This window comes from Micropterus salmoides, unplaced genomic scaffold (genome assembly GCF_014851395.1).
Source record: "Micropterus salmoides isolate LMB-PRFRI ecotype aquatic unplaced genomic scaffold, ASM1485139v1 Ms_hic_scaffold_11, whole genome shotgun sequence".
Taxonomy (NCBI): Eukaryota; Metazoa; Chordata; class Actinopteri; order Centrarchiformes; family Centrarchidae; genus Micropterus; species Micropterus salmoides.
In genome coordinates, this window is record NW_024040152.1 from 5021293 (window position 1) to 5042085 (window position 20793).

The following is a 20793-nucleotide window of genomic DNA, read 5'->3' on the forward strand; positions in this document are numbered from 1 at the left end:
GTTAAAAATGTGGTTTAGGTAAAATCCGATTCCTGACCAGCTGCAGGTACATAAATAACAGTAACCGGGTTATTACTGTGCTACTTAACAGGTTCTGATTTCCTGCCTGAATCAGGCTTCTCCCGCTGACTAAGTTTCTTCTTCACACGGAAAAACGCTCTACAAGTCATTCAATCTTCAGAATTGATCGAAAAACACAAATCTGAAACTGGCAGACAATCAAAGTAGGAATGCTAATTCCAAACTTTTTCGGCACATACTTTTTTTTGATGACACAGTTCTTATCAAAATATGAAACTGGGTGACTGAGAAGTAGGTCACCTCTTTCTTTTTTAGCTACTGAACCTAGATGAACTGTGACAGAACATGTATTTGCTCTGGAGCCTCTGCGTTGTGTTTGCAGAAGCATCATGGCTCAGAGGCAAGGCGTCTCTATCCGTTGACTTCTGGTATTTCGAGGTCAAACTGTGACAGGTCTGGGCTTGTTTGTCCTATGTGTTCCAAGGTGTGATGTTGTTATGTCTGGATAAACCATCAGGTGGATGGAGGGTCAGATGGTCAGTGTCAGTTACAGCTTGTTACCCCCCAGCCACCCCACCCCACCTGCCCGCATTCACCTTTTGTTTGGAATCCACTTTTTTTGCCAAGTATTGGTGGTGGTTTGTTGATGTCTGTAGCCTCCAACATTTCACACAACAATGGAGCCCTCGGGTTCAAAAGCCAATGAACCCAGCTGAATGGACGCATTGTGTTTAAAAAAAAAAAAAAACAGTGCTGCTGATAGTCATCCGTTTATGTGGTCATTTGGAGAGGCTCAGCATGTGGCGGTGTGTAATTCATGTGATCATTTTGCCATCACAAATGTGGAGTCATGCATCTTTGGATCACATGTTTTGTACCATGGTTCTTGCTGAATGGATGAATGTGTTGACATCCTTGTTTTAGCTGAAGGATGGCTCGAGGAGAAGTTCAAGAGATGACCTCATTGCCAGCAGGATAATTATACACCCCTTCTTCTCCCCTCATCTGAAGCTGGGATCAGCACTTGGTCAGCAAAAAGTGAACACAGACCCTTGGGGAATGAGTCATAGCATTGCATCTCTCAGTGCTTGGGATCAAAAGTTACTATACAAGCATAACCCCAAAATTGAAGGTGTCGGGCAAAAGTGCTGAACAGATCACAAACATGATGACTCGTACCCAAATAATGTCTGGCTGTCTGTCTGTCCGTCTGTCTATATATGGCTGTGTTTGAAATGTGCGTGCTGATGTCACACATTGCCTTAAATGCTGCCCTAAAAGGCTGTTAGAAACCATTCTTCTGAGGCACCTGTCTATTACAGTAGTGAGGCAGCAAGGCAACTGCCTTCTGTTTTGAACCGAGCCTATCTAGCTAGCAAGTTGCTGCTTTATACAGTCTTGCTTAAAAGCACACACTTGTTGCGAATAACTTTCTACTGTTAACTTCTTAGAGTTGAAAAATCTTTGCTCTAAATATTATATACCACTGTGTTGTGGCATCTGATAAACCTTTATATTTAAGGATCTGTTACTCAAAGTGGATTTGTCTTTATTGTATCACCAGTACCTGAAGCTACGTACCTCCACAGCCTCAACTAATGCAGCCCCCTGTTTTTGTCATTTGTCCCTTTCCACTACAGGAACTGATTGTTGCCATTTTTGTATAGAACAGATCCTGGTTCTGGCCCAGGAATTTGATGTCTCCGTTCTTAATCTCAACCACAAAGGTGTGATTGGCTCTGGATGTCCAACTAGGGGAAAATAACATCATTGAAAAAATCTTTGATGTGTGATTCTGGAACCAGGCTACTGTCATTGTGTAAAATTTGTGGTTCTTAAAATGTGCGTTTTTAGAGTGTACTTCCCTGGGCATCCTAATCCTGGCCCTATTATAATTAAAGGGGGATATTGAACTGTTGCCTTTAGAATAACAGTGAGCAAAAAAAGCAAGCAAACAGAAAAAATATCTGTGGTGTTTACTGCACAGCTGGGGCAACACCCTGTTTCTCCATCTATGATTTGACAAACAGTTGGTGTGTTTTTTTTCCTCCAGGTATTACCCATTTCTCACAGATTGCAGTGTATATGAACACCAATTGTTTGCCATCTGTTTATTGTTTTAGGACAGATACTTACGACAATGTCTGTCTGAAGGAATTCAGGGGGAGTTTCTTAGCACCGAAACTAAAACAAAACAAACAAAACAGAAAGCAATAAACTACCTTTAAAATATCCTGAATCCTGAACAGCAATGAATAATCCTGAACTCTGTGTATTTAACAGGACTGCAATCACAATTTTCAGTTGTTTTCATTAATTCTTGATATGACTCAGAAAAATGTCACAACACAACAGCATTGAACTACATGCTGATATAGTGCAGACCTGTGAGTTAGTTGCACATGCAAGTTTGCTATATGGCTAATGTAGCAAAATATGCTAATGTTGCTCATATGAACATTGTCAGCAGTGTGTGGGATGGTTTCAAATACAAACCAGAAAATCTCAAAAGCAACTGCACAGCAGCAATGTTTTTAGAACCCAACAAATCGTAATACGCATCTCAATTGCCTATATATGGAACAGGAACAATATTTAGGTCAAGTCTCAAACCAGACTTTGTTTTTTGTTCAACTCGCAAACCCATTTTCTCTCTTCTCACTCATGTCTGATCGTTAAAATGTTTGTTCAGCTACTTCATACATCACATTTAAGTCGGACGAACTGTGTTAAAAAATTTACTTGATCTCGTTAACCTGACCTAATCACAGTCACATGCAGACATTAGGCGTCACTGTTTTGTAGCACATACTGTGTGATAAATCCTTGGCGAAGATAATAAAAATGGTGATATTTCCAGTGCTATTATTCCACTTGACCAGTTATCAATAAGCATCAGAGACAGTCAACATGGAAAATTACATTCTTTCATCTTCTTTCACACCACAAGTTTTCTTTGATCTGAATCAGAGTTGAAAAGTGAGCTTTTTCCATTGTGTTTTTTTTTTAGTTTCACACTTACTAATCACAAGGAAATAAAACTTCGGGTTTTTTGCTGTTGTTTTTAGATCTTATTACATTTTATAGGATATTGCCAGCCATATTAGCTTACTGATAGAACATAGCCTGAAAAATTCCTTTCCCTGCATTGTTTCTGTGCTCTCCATAACTTTTCATTGTTTGCATTCTGCATATATATATTTATTTATTCGTGTGTGTGGTTGGATTGTGTTCATAAAACGCAATTCCTGCATGAATTCAATTCCAATCACAGCTCCACCAAGCCATACTTTCACTTTAAAATGCAATCAAATGTCTTCACAATGCGAAATAGCCTTTCAGGCTATAAACACCATGGGCTGCGGCTTCATGCCGGTTTCAGGCCATTTATCTCTTTTTCTGATTGTTCTGGCTGATTCTCTTTGGCTCACACCAGCCCACCAGTTTCAAACCAAGGCCAGTGGCTCTCAGCTTACAAGATCACACAAGCTTTTATCCTACCTCCACAGTGTGAAATGACAAGTGCCGAAGAGAGTGGTGGGAGAGGGAAAATGTCTTGCATACCGAAGAGAATTTTTTCTAAAAGGGTTGGTGAACTGAACAAGGCATAAAAAGTGTTGTTTTTTGCATGGGCCCTGTGAAATAAACTCATAGAATTGTTAGTATGAATAGCTGTAGGACATTATCAAAGCCAATTGGTATAACTGTACTATGTGCTCATAAGTAAAAAAAAAACAAACTAAAAATCTGTGCTGTTCCTATGTAACTTAAAGGGAACGGGGCATGACTGAAGTTTCAGTGAAAGAACAAGTGAAACTTTATTAAACTGTATTTAAGTGAAATCTTTGTGAGGGACAGAACTTCCATCCCCCCTGTGTTTTGGCCACAAAAATAGAACCTAATAGTTCCACAGAATCCCTTTTGTTATTTCATGAGAAGAAATTTAACTTAATCGGCAAAGGTGTTTCCATCTAGCGCATTAACTCTTTTTCAAAAAAGGCCAAAACCACCTCATGCGAGAGAGTAAAACCTTTCTTGCGAAATTGTGGAGTTTGTATTTTTTTATTTTGCCATTTCTATCAAACCTTTTTAATGCGATTCTTCAAAATGCACATAAATATACGTTGATGGAAACACGACAACCGTTACATGTGGGAGCTACCCACTTAAACCACAGTCTGTTGGAGGATCAGATGGCATTATTTGCCTTTATCAGGGGCATCTTGGCAATAGGTAGTGAGTAAGGGAAGCACAACTCATTCATTCTCATACTAGCTCGCCTACGTGGAGGTGCAATCAGCAGACCATGATTACCTTGTATCACAATGTCAGGTGATATCCTGGCTCTGATAAATGTTTTACCAAGCAGATGAAAATACTCATTTCAGTGTGTGGTTCCCCTGTTGCATGCCACACACACCTATAAAAACAATAATTAGGTGCTTTTCTGTAAGCTTTGCTTTTTGTTTTGTCTCTTATGGTCTTTCTGTGAATTTGGGTCAGGGCTGAAGTCTTTCATCCTCCCCCATGGATGACGATGGGGAGGATTACAGCACAGACAAAATAAGCACTCAGCTGATAACCAAAGACACAAAGAGGGCTGCCAGCTCCAGCCTGTCGCCTTCATATTACCAGAAAGAAAGCTGTTTGGTGAAGTGTTGATCTCTGTGTTGTTAGTCTGTCATTTCATTTGGTTTCACAGAGACAAAAAAAGGCTGCTCAGTGTGTTACAGAAAACACTATTTGAAAAGATAATCCCCTCAAAGTCTGCCATGAATGCTGATCAGCTGGATTTTAAAATTATCATAAATATTTGTTATATTTTGTAATGTTGGTCGATTGCTTAATCCAGTGTTTTAGTATCTAAATCCTACTGTACTAGAATTCAATCAGAGTTCCTTTAAACCAGCAAAGAGGATAAGCAGTTTAGTAAAAGCTCAATGTGTCCATAAACAGCCAGTGTACACTTTGAAGTTCCTTTGAGCTGTGGATATTCTTTATTATTCATATTGTCAACAAATCTCACAAAAGAACAAAACCAACAATGAATTGACCTTACCAAGAAGTGTCACCCAAACCCTGATTTATCTTTTTCCTCTGCGCCTTAGAGCTCCATGTTTGTCCAAAAACTATTAAAAACAGCCCCACCGTTGCACTGAGCATTGTTGTTATGCTGGTTGACATGTTCCTTCGTTACCATGAATACACACACTGTATTTTATCTTGACTCTATCCCACATACACCGTCCTGCAGCTGGAAAGACTCACTACAGCACGGGATCTGCATTAATCTGCCACTGAAAATAGTACCTAAAAATGCACTATTTACAAGTATTTGAGTAACATTTGCCCAAAAACAACAGTGCCCAGGTGTTTAAGAAAATTACTGGCCATTTTTATAAAATTAAACTACACATTTATGGATGTCAGAAGGTGCAAAATTGTAAATATAATAAGCTCAAATGATTCCCAATGTGGTGGAGTCATTTAAAAGTTATAAATATGTTATCATTTGGGAAATCAATAGGTTCAACACAAAATACAGGAGAAAAGGACCAGAATTCCCTTAATTTTATGAAATGTTATCTTATATTTTCTGTGAACTAATTAATGGTGGTGTGCATTACATATTAGGTGTGAAATGACTGTTGCGCCCTACCCCGGGGCCAAACATGGGGTATTAATTGGAAACTGTAGGCTTAAATCAGATAAGGGAATATTTTTCGGAATGAAGTGAAAGCTTATCGAGGCTGTAAATCAGATCAATAGGGCAAGCACTCCCTGAGAAATGACTGCGTGGGTGATGGATTTATCATGTTGAGTTTATGTAAAGCAATTATGATGGCTCAATATCAGATTTAGATCATTGACATTCTTAGATTAGTGTTTTGCCTTGGTTATGTATTTTTGTTTTTGAAAAGTGGTGCTGCTTGGCGTGTTGACTGTTTGCAGAACACTAGCACACCTTAACAGTGCAACAAAGGTATAGTAAGGTAAGTCTATTTGTATAGATGTTTTTATTGTTAGGCAAATAAAACGTTCATGCACTTTTACAGTGGACTTTCATGTCACAGAACTACAATAGCACCTGTGTGTCAGGTTTTACTTTCTATGATTTCAAAAGCACCTGACCACTTTATTTCACTAGTGTTCTTAATCAACAGTAATAGAATTCCCTACAGTAACACTGAGCTGCCAGGTGCAATCCAGTTTAAAGCTGCATGACATGTGCATATGTGCATGCAGTATGTATGCCATGAGCCATTCAGTATGTCACCTGATCTGAGTCTGTTTATATAGGAGCTGTTTTTTGCAATGGTTTGGATCTGCTTGCTTCAACGCTGAGCTAACTTTAGAGACACAAAACTTTTTTTCTTTTTAATCTGCTGACCAAATAAGTTGTTATTTGCTAATTCAAAATATTCTGTTCTGTACACAAGTTGATTTAGCCTCATACCTAATGCACTTTTTATTTTTCCAGGCTTCACGTGTCCTTGTCTGAGGAACTGCTAAGTCAAGAAAATAAAATAAAACCCAGTTGCTGGTGTGATGGAGCTTGTACTTGGCACTCGTACATTTCTCTGTACTCTTTTACTGGAAAGTGGAATGAGTTTCCACATGACACCTCCATGACGACCAGATGACCAGCTTTTCTTATACCAGTCACAAGTTGCAGCAGTGAAATGGGAAACACAGAAGGAATCATTTTAAATTCACACTCAGACTACATAAATTAACTTTCAAACTTATTTTGTAGCTTAATCAGTCCTCCCCCCACATGCGCTAGCTCCAGTTTGAGCCTCTCACATGAAGCTAACTCCAATCCAAACTTCTTTTCTTTTTTAAGGAAATGGCCATAATCCCTAAAATGTCTATCTTCCTGGTGCATAACATATATTCTCTCCAATGTGCCATGAAGTATAACTTTAACTTGCCTCTTCTTCTGCAACCCCAAAAACAATGGCTGCTGCACACGTTAGCTATTTTCATTTCCAGATGCAATGTTTGTTTGGAGGAATGTTTAAGATTTCACAAAAGCAGTGGTTAAAAGGAACAGGTTTACCTTTTGGGAAATATGCTTGTTCACCTTCTTACTCAAATATTAGTATATGGAGACCACTCTCATGTCTGTATGCTAAATATGAAGCTGGAGCCAGGATACGTTAGCTTAGCTTAGCATGATGAACAGGATTGGGGGAAAGCCTGGCTCTGTCCAAAGTTGAAAAATACACCTACAAGCACCTCTAAAGCATACTAATGAACATGTTATATTTTGTTTGTTTTAATCTTACAAAAAACTGAAGTGTAAAAACCAGTTGTGTTTTTACAAGGGGTTATATGTCAGACTATTGCTGTGTCTCAATTTGGATACTTCCGTTAGTACACTAACATGCAGTGCACTGTGTACATGTACTTACTTGCATACTGTTTACATATCGACAGGGTAGTGTTGTCTGAAATCCACTATAGATGTAGAGCACTTTCAAGAAAAGCAATATTTGACCGCTTCTACTTCTACTTTTAATTCCACATTGTAACCGGGCAGATCATTATCGCCATCATTTGAACATGATGGTCACCCGCCAAAAAACGTTACAGCTTCCATGGTTGCCATTTTTACAAGTTTGAAATTAGGTTGGTGGTCTCTCCCCTTCCGCTATGTAGCCAAGATGGCCACCATTGAGGGTGAGAAGTGTGTCCAGCATTCCGCACTCAATCTTTTGACCGTTATGAGTGTACTATCCAGGTACTTTGCCATACTTGTCAGTGTGAATGCACTTATGCCCCTACAGTATGTTCTAGCAAACCTCCAGTTTGCAACAGTGATTACATGAGACTGAACAAACTGGAGCAGTAGCATCGCCACCAACATATCACAAAGGCAACTTCAAAGGGTAGTTGATATGCTGTACAAATGCTGCCTGCTGATTATGTTCCTTTTTAAGTTTGATGGCGCACATGAGCAGTGAAACAATAGCTGCTAGTGTCACCTCAGGGGCTGCAAACTAATGCCGTCACAACATTTTTCATATATATACGACACAGGAAGCTGTCTGAGTATTTACTGGTTAAAGTGCATGTCGCAGAAATAGGTTATAAACAACAGCCTCCTACTCATGGCTGCACATGAGTTGAGTAAACAATCCTGTTCACCTCATCTTATACCTCTCCCCCCAAACACACACACACACACAGAAAGACTGTATACTCTTACGTTCAAGGAGACCGGAAGAGAATATCACACCTCACAAGGGAGTGATGTCATTCCTCTATTCAGCTTGGCTATTTAAAAATTTTATGACCAAACACAAGTGTTCAAGCCCTACCACCGGAACTATTTAGCAACTTGATACCCAAATATATTTTTGGGATTGTAGAAAATCATATATATACATACTGTACATAGGATTTCAGAACACACAGCCCTTGTTGTAACATGATTATTCGATTTGTGAAGTGTTACTAATCTGTATTTAGTTATAATGGAACTACATATCATCTGCTGCAGTTATTCTGATCCAACTTAAATATTTAATTGTTAATAATTCTAAAGTATTCATGGTGCAGTTTGTCCTGTGACCTCAGTTGCTGCTGACTGAAACTAGATTCCTCTGATAAATCTGCGATAGGTTATCTGACCTCTGTGAGTTGTTCTAAGTGTGTTTGATCTTGAAGCTGCATTTTATGTTTCTCTGAATCAACATTCCCCCACAAAGGGACTGCTGCTCAGAATTACATCAATTACATCTGAAACACATCCTGTATGAGCTAATAGGAGACAATCCTGTTTGAATTTTTGTTTGTTATACCTTGGGTCTTCACCATTTCTATCTTTTACTATAATTATGTAATTTTACAGCAATTGCTATTATATGGGATTTCTGTGACATTGGCAAAAAGAAAGAAACCAGACTGGTGCTGACGATCAGACAGGAATAACAAGCCAGCAGCTTGTTTAGATGATCTAAACCAGTTTATTTTGTAAAATCTGCTTATTTTCAAATGTCTAGTCATCTATGTGATCCTCTTGTATTTGAGGTTGAAATCCAGCAGGTCAACAAGGCCCCAGAGTCTCAAACCCAAACATCTAGGTTGGACAGTATGACTTGAGGAAATATGTCGAATGAAACTGTATCAGGTTGTGTAGAGGTAACTTGATAGGCGTGAGACAGATGGGAAGGAGAGAAAAGTACCATCATGACGGCATGGAGTAACATGCACTGATTAATAATAGAGATAAGTGTCCGTTCTCAGGCCGATAATGGCATGTGATCAAGGACAGCCACTCAAGGTCGAGCAGAAGCAGTCCTCAGAACTGATGCCTTTATATTTACAAACTTATTTGAATAATCAACTTAACACTAAACCGTGCAGTAACTTTTAAATGTAAACTTTCATCCTGTTGGACGAGGGAGTATGACTGGCCAAAATTGGGCATTTGATTGAATGCACATGCTGACCTGATATATCAGCACTAGTAAAGATATACAACAAAATCTTTGTTTTTTTTATCATCAATAATTTATCTGGCAAACATGACAAAACCCAAACAGGTTCTCTTTGCTATTATATTAAACAGAGAAAAGGAGCAAATCATCACATTTGACATGCTGGAGCCAGCAAATGTTTCGTATTTTAATGTCTGAATTATTAGATGGTTATTAGATAATTAACATGAAATTTTATGCAGACATTCAGGATCATCAGAGGATGAATTCTGCTGACTTTGGTAATTTCCTGAATTTTCTGAACCATGAGGTTGACAGTTTTTTTTGTGAAATGTCTCTTTTGATGGATTGCCTCGAAATCAGGCACAGATATTCATGATCCCCAGATCCTCTGACTTTTCATCTAGCGTAGCAGCAGGTGAACGTTTTCCACGCATAAAATTGAATGCTTGAAAATGTATTACAGATATTAATTGTTCCAAATGATATATCTTAATGGCTTTGGTGGTCCCCTGACATTCCTCTAGTGCCACCTTGGGCTTCACATTTGTGGTTTTGAATAAGATGTCTCAACATCTATTGGATGGATTACCGTCAAATTTGATACACACATTAATTTTCCCCACAGGGTGAATTGTAAAACCTTCAAAACAAAAGCTGTTAAGTGCTAATTAGCATATTTTTGCATGCTGAACTAAGGTGAATGAGAATATGGTATATATTACACCTGCTAAAAGTCAGCATGTTTGCCTGTTAAAAGCCTGATATCCAATAAGAGAGAGGAAAACAGCAGTGTGCTGGTCCTGCGGATGTGATGACAAAACTCAGGTGTCTGTGTCCCGGACTTCACCTGCACGAGGCCTCAAGTGCATGTGAAGTGCGTTGCATTAGCTCAGTCATCTGAGGTGTTTTCAGGCTTCACTAACGCCCAGCCATGGCCCTGTGAGTCCAGAAAACAAGAGCTTAGCGCAAAGGAATGCAGAGAACCCTTCACTGGACCCTGAAGTGGCTCTGCTTACATGAAGACAGCAGGAACAGTGTTTTGTTTCCCTGGATGAGTTTCAGATTGCACTCCTGCCTGGTTTTAAAAGTATCTCTTGATACGCTCTCTGGTTTGCTACTTCATCTTTATTAAAGAATTATAGATATCCTATTGTCTTTTTAGGAGAGTGAGGAACAGGAAAGCAAACTACCTTTAAATAAATGACATGAAACATCTAAACCTGAAGAACCATAAGTACAGGCCCTGAATCTGTTAAGACCCCAGGGCATCTGGTACCAAAATTATGGAAAAGCAATAATTTTCTTGCACATGGTAGGAATGCAAATGCGTCCTCTTTGTTGCCTGAAAGAACATTTTCTCCCTCTGGTATCTGCTGTTTTTGTAGAGGTTCTTTTTGTGGCTGGATGGAAAACACCCATCAAATGTCAGAGGCTGCATCCAAACCATGTTTCAAGCATAAGGCATGCGCCTCAGGCTGCTGACATGTAACCCATTTAAGACGATGGCCTTGTGTAATATCCAGAAAAGCATGTTTTTCTGACACCTTTCCTGTAAGACTGTATGCTTTATCAACCCCCACAGAAAAATGTCCCTGCTTTACCTTCAAAAAATCTCACACCTTGAATGTTTTGAGTGAAATTCTGGCCTCCCACGCACACATCTGACTTAATTAAAGGCCCTGATACTGGAGTCTGAGGACAGGGGAAACACACAGCCTGAGTTTAGAAAATGTGAGCCAGTATTTGGCTGTCTCTCCACACATTCTTTCACTGCTCGCCCACGCTCTTAAAGAAACAGTGCTCAAGTTTCATATTGCAGCTTTATAGATCGACACTCCTACACAAGTTTCAGTTTTTGTCTTTATTGAGCAGCTGTGTCAAAGTCATATTCTACCCAAATAATATGATACTCACCCCCTTTAGACTTAAAATGCCTCTTAAAGTTTAGTTTTAGTTTATTCTTGTAGACCAGAGGATGTGATCAGAAATATTTAGCTTGTGTTCTTATCTCAGCTACAAGAGTAACGAGATTTCTGACCGGAATCCTACAGAGATCCTAAAAGCTTCACCTCCACAAATGTCAAGTTACTAAAAAACATAAACTGCACAAATTATGTATGAAAGTTCTCATAAATACTCTCATCTATCATCTCCTTTATTGTTCCTCTTATTAAGCAAGACAAGAACCAGGAACTGAGTTGGGCAAGGTCGGAAGCACATTCAGTCTTGGATTAGTTCAAATACCATGGTGCGTCGCAATCATTCCAGGAAGATGGATAGTGTAAGCAGTGACATGTGCAGGACACATGTACTGCTACTCCTTTTCAGGCAGGACCAGTATTGTGCAGTAACGCGTTACTTAGTAACTAGTAGTGTAAAGAATTACTACTTCCAAAACAGTTATAATATAACTTTTACTAATCAAAGTAACGCTGCGTTACTAGAACGCATCATCCTTGGCGTGAATGCGCGACCGTCATGAAGTATTTATTTGAAGCATCTGCTAAAACAGCTCAAAAAAATGCTATTGGTTAAAAAGTCGGGAGAGACTGTTTTGTTTTTTATTTTCTTAAATACGTTATATCTGGGGTGGGTTCAAACCCCGGTTACCTCTGCCTTTCTGTGTGGAGTTTGCATGTTCTCCCCGTGTCTGCGTGGGTTCTCTCCGGGTGCTCCAGCTTCCTCCCACGATCCAAAGACATGCAGGCTAGGTTAACTGGTGTCTCTAAAATTGTTGGTGTGAATGTGAGTGGTTGTTTGTCTATGTGTGGCCTATAAACAGCATCTGGTTTGAGAGGCAGCAATGTTTCCAGCTTGGCTGGTTGTTTTGTTTGTTTTGGGTGGGTACATTATAGTAATTTAACTAATTACTTGAACACAGTTATAAGTATAGTAATTACTTTTTTAAGGAGTAATAAGTAATGCGTAACTTACCACAATTTTTGAGTAACTTGCCCAACACTTGGCAGGACACTTTAGCCTCTTGCTACCAATGTTTGTTTTGTCTGTCTATTTGGATGTGGAAGTGGTTTGTGTTTTGTAGAAAAATTTCTATTTAAATAATTATGTGTGAACAGATCAACAATCCATGTGTAAATCTGTAAATACGAAATACCTTCCACAACTACAAAAAAAGATTGGTAAACTCACACAAGCTTTTGCAAATATAAAACAGATCTGCAAATTCACAAACTTTCACACATTTGTGAATCCGCTTCAAGGACCTAAAAGGTGCCCACAAGGATCCTCGTAATATTTACAGATTACACATACGTTGTTGATATGTTCTCAGAAATAATACCGAGATAAATGTAGCTCCATTTAGCAGGCAAGTGTCTTAATATTTAATGTAAACACTCACTTTCAAATTAAACATTTGACTCAAAGTAATCAAAGTATCACCTGATCACATTTTCATTCACTTCTCTTCAAGGTCCAGTTTATTCATGCATAAAATTATACAATAACTCTTTCTCACAGAAAGGAAAACATTAATGTTCATCGTAAAGTGCAGATAAAGTGGTCCACCAGGTAAGCAGTGACCCACAACAACTGCCTCCAACCTCTTTCTTCGCTCTATTTTGTTTGCAGCCAATGAGCGAGCTAGGACAGAGCAGATCTGACCAATAATCCAATTCCAACTTAATTTTTCTGCAAGAGAGGTTTAAAACTTTTATTTAATTTTGAAATCAATTGGAATATATTGTTATTGCCACGAATATTAATTTCAACACAATCTTTGTCCTCCCCGAAGAAACAAATCACAAACATTTTTTGTGATTTCAAGCCTACAAGAACTGAATGGTGTTTCTGGGTAAAGTGTCACTTTAAAGGTGAGCTCGGGATTCACCTTTGTTTTTCTAACTTTGTTAGGTTGAGTCAGGAGGAGTCCATGTGAAATGAAACCCACTTACAGTAATTAAAAATGTTGTGCCGTGGTCAAGTTATCCAGTTGGATTGGTCTGATACCGGTGTGTCATTGAACTTGGGCGGCTGTGGCTCAGAAGGTAGAGCGGGTCGCCCACTAATCAGAAGATTTCAATGTACTATACAAATACCATTTACTTTGCCCAGACTTTATCTCCCTCCCCACCTCCTCCCTCAGTATGTCAGATTAGCCAGCTCTGAAGAAGTACAACCCAGTTTACAATGGAAATGAATGATAATTGTGCGGTCTGCCTTTTCTGCTGTTTTAGGTCTTTATTTTCCATTTGTCTAAGCAAAAGCTGATCTGGTAAAACTCTGGTGACTCATGACGCAAAGTTTAATTTCTTTTCCTTGTTCCTGCTGTTATATCTTTTGGACAGAAAAAAAAGCATTACTTATTAATGAATTCAACTTCCCATTATTGTTATTGCTTCCTGTTTTTACTCCCTTTTGTAATTATCATCTGGTTTTCTAAGCCCATGACAGGACAACCTTTGGACTGCATTCATGCTGACGACATGGTTCTCTCTGTCTGTGTTTTTCCTCTAATTTCACCAATAAACTGTTAAACCTTGATGTCATTTACAGCATGTCAGTTCTTTTCTAGCGGCTGTTTGCTCTCTCTCGCTGTGTTTTTTCCCCCAGCTCAGCTCAGCTGACTGTGTTTGCTTCCTCCTAAAGCAAATTTACTCTGTGATCCATTTCAAAGCCAACTCACAAGAGCAGGCTTGTCTTTGGCAAAGTCATATACCTGTAAACACACGTCAGCCCACAGCTCCCCCTTTCATTTCATTAAAAACACAACTTCTGCTGCCCTTTTGCCCTTTTCTCACTGCACTTTTGTGTTTTTGTACAGTATCTCCCTAAATGAGCTGCAAAACTTTGACATAAAGAGCAGAGAGTGGAGCAGTTTGTGGCTGTTTTGCGGAGGAATGGGAGGAATGAGGAATAGGATACAGGCAGGCGTCAGTCCAGAGAGCCAGGGAAAGAAAGAAAACAAGTCCTGGGAACATTGTGCACTAATATAACTCATAAACATGAATGAGTGTATGACTGAGACTGGATTTTAAAGTTATAATGCAAACAAGGGATTGCATGTTTGTTTGGAGGCTCTTTGAAGCCTACATGGTTAAACATGAATAGCAAAAGCTTTTACATCAGCTGCAATTCATTAAAGCTTTTCAGCCTTGGCCTTTGTTCCTGCTTTGAATAGCAAGGTTTGAAGCGCTGCCCTGAAAAAGACAATTGAAAGCCAACCAACAGCTGGCAATGCAACTGCCGTTAGCGTCTCTCAAGTCAAGATCCAACCTGCTCTCCTCTTTAGAGTCACCCAGAGTTTGGTTTTTCCAGTTTTTTGTTTTGGGTGCCGGTGTGTATGTGTGTGAGTGACAGGTGTTCCAAGTGAGGTAACAGTCGGTTTACTGCAGAGTCACAGTCAGTAATGTTGCCCGCATTTCTCTTGGAAAACGAACCTCCATAAGCAAGTCATCACTGCTGAGATAAACAAAGTCAGATGACTGTAAAGGCAAACTGCTGCTCAAACAGATTACATCGTCCCCAAGCACACATTACATACATCATCCAGCAGTTTAGGCAGTGACAGCTTCACCTTCAAATATTTATTAAAGAAGTCAGGGTTGTTGATTGCATAAATGCAATAATGCAGTGCTGGCACGTAACTAAGAACCTGTACTCAAGTACTGTACTTAAGGTATTTGAGTGTTTCAATTTCATGCTACTTTATACTTTAACTACTATCATAATAATACATGTCATAGCTTTTACTCCACAACATGTATTTGACCATTTAAATCACTATACTTTTCAGATTAATTTACACTTCTAAAATACAATTCATTGTGTGCTGCTGTGTGTAGTTCGGGTGTAGTTTGTTATGTTTCAGATGTTAGCAGTTAGCAGTGTGATTGGCTAAAACAGTAGTGGGAACATAGCCAAGAGAAATACTCATTTAGTAGAACCCACATGTTTCCCACAGTCTGTATCCATGCTGGTGACTCATCGCTCAGATTTAAGGAAGTCACTCATCCTTCAACATTGGTTCAGTTAACAGTCAGAAAACAAATAATATAAAAAATAAAAAAATAAAGCAACTGGTCAAGAAATTTTCAAATACCAGTACATAATTCAATAATATTACATAGATAATGAAATTATTTTGCACAAAGTGAATATGCAAATACAATGGGCCTGATAGCATATATATCAGTAAAATAAATAGTAAAATAGATATTATGTATGATTTTATATTAACAATGACTTATTGTTAATAAATCTTAAAACCACAATAACATTTTAATATAGATATTTCTTAAATATTCAACCCTGAAAGCTTGGTTTCAAATCAATCCAGCATTTCTCTTTAAGAAATATTATTGTAATATTATAGACATTAATGGATTAATCAAAAAAAAGCAAGGACAGACCCACAAATACAGAAATCTAGAGAAATAACTTAAACCTTTCTCACTCGGTAGAAAATCATGTTTATGTAGGATCGCTTAGAGTAACAAGCTGGTTGAAAAATAGGTTTTCAGGGCCTTCAAGTGCTGTGTTTGCCATTTTAAACTTCTACAGCTTTGGCTTTATATTTTCTTTTCAATTATTCTATTGAATTGAGGGTTAGAACGTAGGCTAAGTAAAGCAAGTTATGCCTTTAGGTTTAACTGCTTCTTAACCGTTTAACAGTTTGGAACAACACTTGCATCACGGCTGACATGGTGTCACACTATTCTGTCTGACACTCTTTGGGAAACGGTGCATCATCAGGCGTGACTTCAGGCTGCACTTGTAGGTGCAACCTAACTGTCTAACTGATAAAGCCATCACAAATGTTTCTAACCCAATAGCCCATTGGGTCTTACTTAATATTGATCCCTAATTGTCTCATCACCCACCCTAACATCCTGTTTCAAGAGGAAATAAATCCTATCAAGGAAGCTGAAACAGTGGCTATTCACTTTTTTTGACACATTTTACATTTAGCTGATTATCCAAAGCGACTTTTACAATTACAATATACGTCAGAGGTTGTACGCATCTGGAGCAAGTAGGGGTTAAGTGTCTTGCTCAGGGGCACATAGAGATGTGTCACAGTGGGGGATTGAACCCAGGTCTCATACACCAAAGGCATTTGTCTTATCCACTACACCATCACTATGAGAAAGGGCTATGCTGATCTTCGCAAGACCCCAACATTTTTGAATCACAGTCAGTTTGTCTATCTCCTCTGCTCCGTTTCAGTACTAAGGACAGCGCTGCACTTCCACACACACACACACACACACACACACACGCACACACCTTAATTCAACCATACACATTTAACAACACATATGCCCACTTGCTTAGCTGTGGGGCTTACAGTAATCATATATTTATCATCAGTTATTTTTCATAGTGACAAACAGGGTGCCAGAACCAGCCAAATAGTTGCCAGTCTCAGTCTGGGACATCCCAGATCCTGTTCCGGCTGGATCTGGGACAAAGTAAGCCCTGTATGCCACCATGATGCTGACTCCCCACCACTTCACACTTGGCTGCAGGCCACTCCAGTGCATGCTGGAGGTCACAGTTCATTGAAGCTAAGAGAGCTGAGTCATCAGCAAAAAGTAGATATGTGTTCCTGAGGTCACCAAACCGTGCACTCTTGACTCAAGAGATTGTGAACTTGAAAATCACAAAATCAAAATCAGTAACAAGGGACACCCACTGAAAACATGTTTGAGTCCTGTCACAAATATGGACACACCTTCCACTCCAGTTATACAAGGACAAAATGCCTTGTATCATCAGCCCCGGCACCCCACGTTCCCGCATTAATGCCACAAAACACCCTAGAGGACATGGTCATAAGCCAGCTCCAAAGCTCAAAAATGTTTGGTGTGACCTCTCCAGTATCCTTGCCAGTAATTAACTTATCACAGAGAGGCTGAACAGCATCATTTAATGATAATTTAAAATAATTAATTAAATTACAATTACAAAATAAAAATGTGTTAAAAAAGCATACCTGAAAGGCATGCTGCATTTACAATTCTTTTAAATACAATAAAATATATATCTATTCAGAGGTAAAACGGGCAGCACTACAATATATTTAAGTCTATTGGACTGTTGAAGAAGTTTCGACTTTAGCGTCACAGAAAGCATTGGGGTGGAGCGCCTGGCTGTTTAGTGGCCCATATCAGCTGGTGTTTTTTCGGTGGAGTGGAAAGTACCTAAATGTTGCAGTCAGTTTAAAAAACTTGTGCACAGAAAAGTGCAACCAAGAGGAAATTGTTGACCCATTCTGACCTTGGTTTACTGATAAATTTGACTGACTGCAACTGAGAATGCTGCAGCTGTGGACTGAATAACTTGGCTGTGTCAGGGTTTGTTATTATCAGCGGTGTGTCTCTTCCTGTAAGTCAAACCAATTATTTTTTAATAAAATCAGAAAAAGAAAGGAAGGGAGGGATAAACGAGTTATACTTATCATTATGAAAGGCAATAAAAAGCATCTTTGTATTTGGCCCATTTTCATCTTGTCTCCATCTTTGTTGCTTAGTGCTCTTGGACTTCCCAAAAGATCCCTTGTCTATTAAACAGTGTGTACAGTGTGTGCAGTGTGTGCAGTGTGTGCAGTGTGTGCGGTACTGCACTGTGACATCCACTTCCTTTCGAAATTAAATATGAATGTTGCAGCTTGAAAAATATACAACAATGTATCACCCACTGTGTGTGTACCAGGAAGGTTTCCCCAAGATAAAGCCACCATAATCATTTTGCATCTCTATAATCCCCAGCCTAAATACTAAGGATTCTGGTGACATTTTTAATGTAGATTAGGACCAGTTCCTCTCTAAAAATTGGCCTAAAGATGCAAAGATACAAGGTATGCAAAGTTCTTACTCACTATAATTAATATCTAGGTGTGCATGTTCTTTTTAACTTCCCTGTTGTGTCACTGCAGCTGCCTCTGCAGCAGAGCCCAACAGCTGAGAAAGGATCAAGGCTGGATGACAACATGCACTCTAAATAAACGGCTCTCATCATGAGTAATAGGGATTGCACAATAAGTTAAAGACCACTTGTGTGAATAATAGGCTGTCATCTCATATCCCTTTAACCTATATTTAGATGGGGAAGGGTTTTGCCTCTGCCTAACATTTTTTTGGTTTACATTTAGCCCACACAGAAACAGTACAGTCTACTGTTGGTCACAAAGCAGCTCCAGTGAGTGAGGAGGTTGGGTGTATTAAGTGTCTTACTCAAGTGCACCTTGTCAGAGGCTGTTGCACATAAGAGACCAGCAGATCAATCTGATAGCTTGATATAAACCACATTGGGCAAAACTGCAGTACACCACAATACAAAGAGTCTACAGCCACACTAGCAGCCCTGTGAGGCTTTATTCAGTGAGCTAAATGCTAACATCAGCTTGATCACATGCTCGCAATGACAATTACAACAGTGATGTTTCGCAGGTACAGTGGGTACGGAAAAGTATTCAGACCCCTTTAAATTTTTCACTCTGTTTCATTGCAGCCATTTTCCAAAAATCAAAAAAGTTCATTTTATTTCTCAGTAATGTACACTCAGCACCCCATCTTGACAGAAACAAACAGAAATGTAGAAATTTTTGCAAATTTATTAAAAAAGAAAAACTGAAATAATCACATGGTCATAAGTATTCAGACCCTTTGCTCAGTATTTAGTAGAAGCACCCTTTTGATCTAATACAGCCATGAGTCGTTTTGGGAAAGATGCAACAAGTTTATCACATCTGGATTTGGGTATCCTCTGCCATTCCTCCTTGCAGATCCTCTCCAGTTCTGTCAGGTTGGATGGTAAACGTTGGTGGACAGCCATTTTCAGGTCTCTCCAGAGATGCTCAATTGGGTTTAAGTCAGGGCTCTGGCTGGGCCATTCAAGAACAGCCACGGAGTTGTTGTGAAGCCACTCCTTCGTTATTTTAGCGGTGTGCTTAGGGTCATTGTCTTGTTGGAAGGTAAACCTTCGGCCCAGTCTGAGGTCCAGAGCACTCTGGAAAAGGTTTTCGTCCAGGATATCCCTGTACTTGGCCGCATTCATCTTTCCCTCGATTGCAACCAGTCGTCCTGTCCCTGCAGCTGAAAAACACCCCCACAGCATGATGCTGCCACCACCATGCTTCACTGTTGAGACTGTATTGGACAGGTGATGAGCAGTGCCTGGTTTTCTCCACACATACCGCTTAGAATTAAGGCCAAAAAGTTCTATCTTGGTCTCATCAGACCAGAGGATCTTATTTATCACCATCTTGGAGTCCTTCAGGTGTTTTTTAGCAAACTCCATGCGGGCTTTCATGTGTCTTGCACTGAGGAGAGGCTTCCGTCGGGCCACTCTGCCATAAAGCCCCGACTGGTGGATTGCTGCAGTGATGGTTGACTTACTACAACTTTCTCCCATCTCCCGACTGCATCTCTGGAGCTCAGCCACAGTGACCTTTGGGTTCTTCTTTACCTCTCTCACCAAGGCTCTTCTCCCCCGATAGCTCAGTTTGGCCGGACGGCCAGCTCTAGGAAGGGTTCTGGTCGTCCCAAACGTCTTCCATTTGAGGATTATGGAGGCCACTGTGCTCTTAGGAACCTTAAGTGCAGCAGAAATTGTTTTGTAACCTTGGCCAGATCTGTGCCTTGCCACAATTCTGTCTCTGAGCTCTTCAGGCAGTTCCTTTGACCTCATGATTCTCATTTGCTCTGACATGCACTGTGAGCTGTAAGGTCTTATATAGACAGGTGTGTGGCTTTCCTAATCAAGTCCAATCAGTATAATCAAACACAGCTGGACTCAAATGAAGGTGTAGAACCATCTCAAGGATGATCAGAAGAAATAGACAGCACCTGAGTTAAATATGATTGTCACGGCAAAGGGTCTGAATACTTATGACCATGTGATATTTCAGTTTTTCTTTTTTAATAAATTTGCAAAAATTTCTACATTTCTGTTTGTTTCTGTCAAGATGGGGTGCTGAGTGTACATTACTGAGAAATAAAATGAACTTTTTTGATTTTTGGAAAATGGCTGCAATGAAACAAAGAGTGAAAAATTTAAAGGGGTCTGAATACTTTCCGTACCCACTGTATATTGTTTAGCATTTCCACCATTCAGTATGTGGATCATAAAAGTATTGGAAATTTTGATGCTAGATGAAAAGTTATGGGATAACTAAGGATATTCTGTTTCATCCTGAGGGAGTTATGAATGTCTGGACCAAATTTCACGACTATCTAGCCAAAAATCCCTCAAAACCATAAATGTCAACTTCATGGTGGCGCTACTGGAAAGGCCAGGGGATCACCAACGTGATTAGGATTCATCCTCTGGGGACCATGGATATCTGTATCAAATG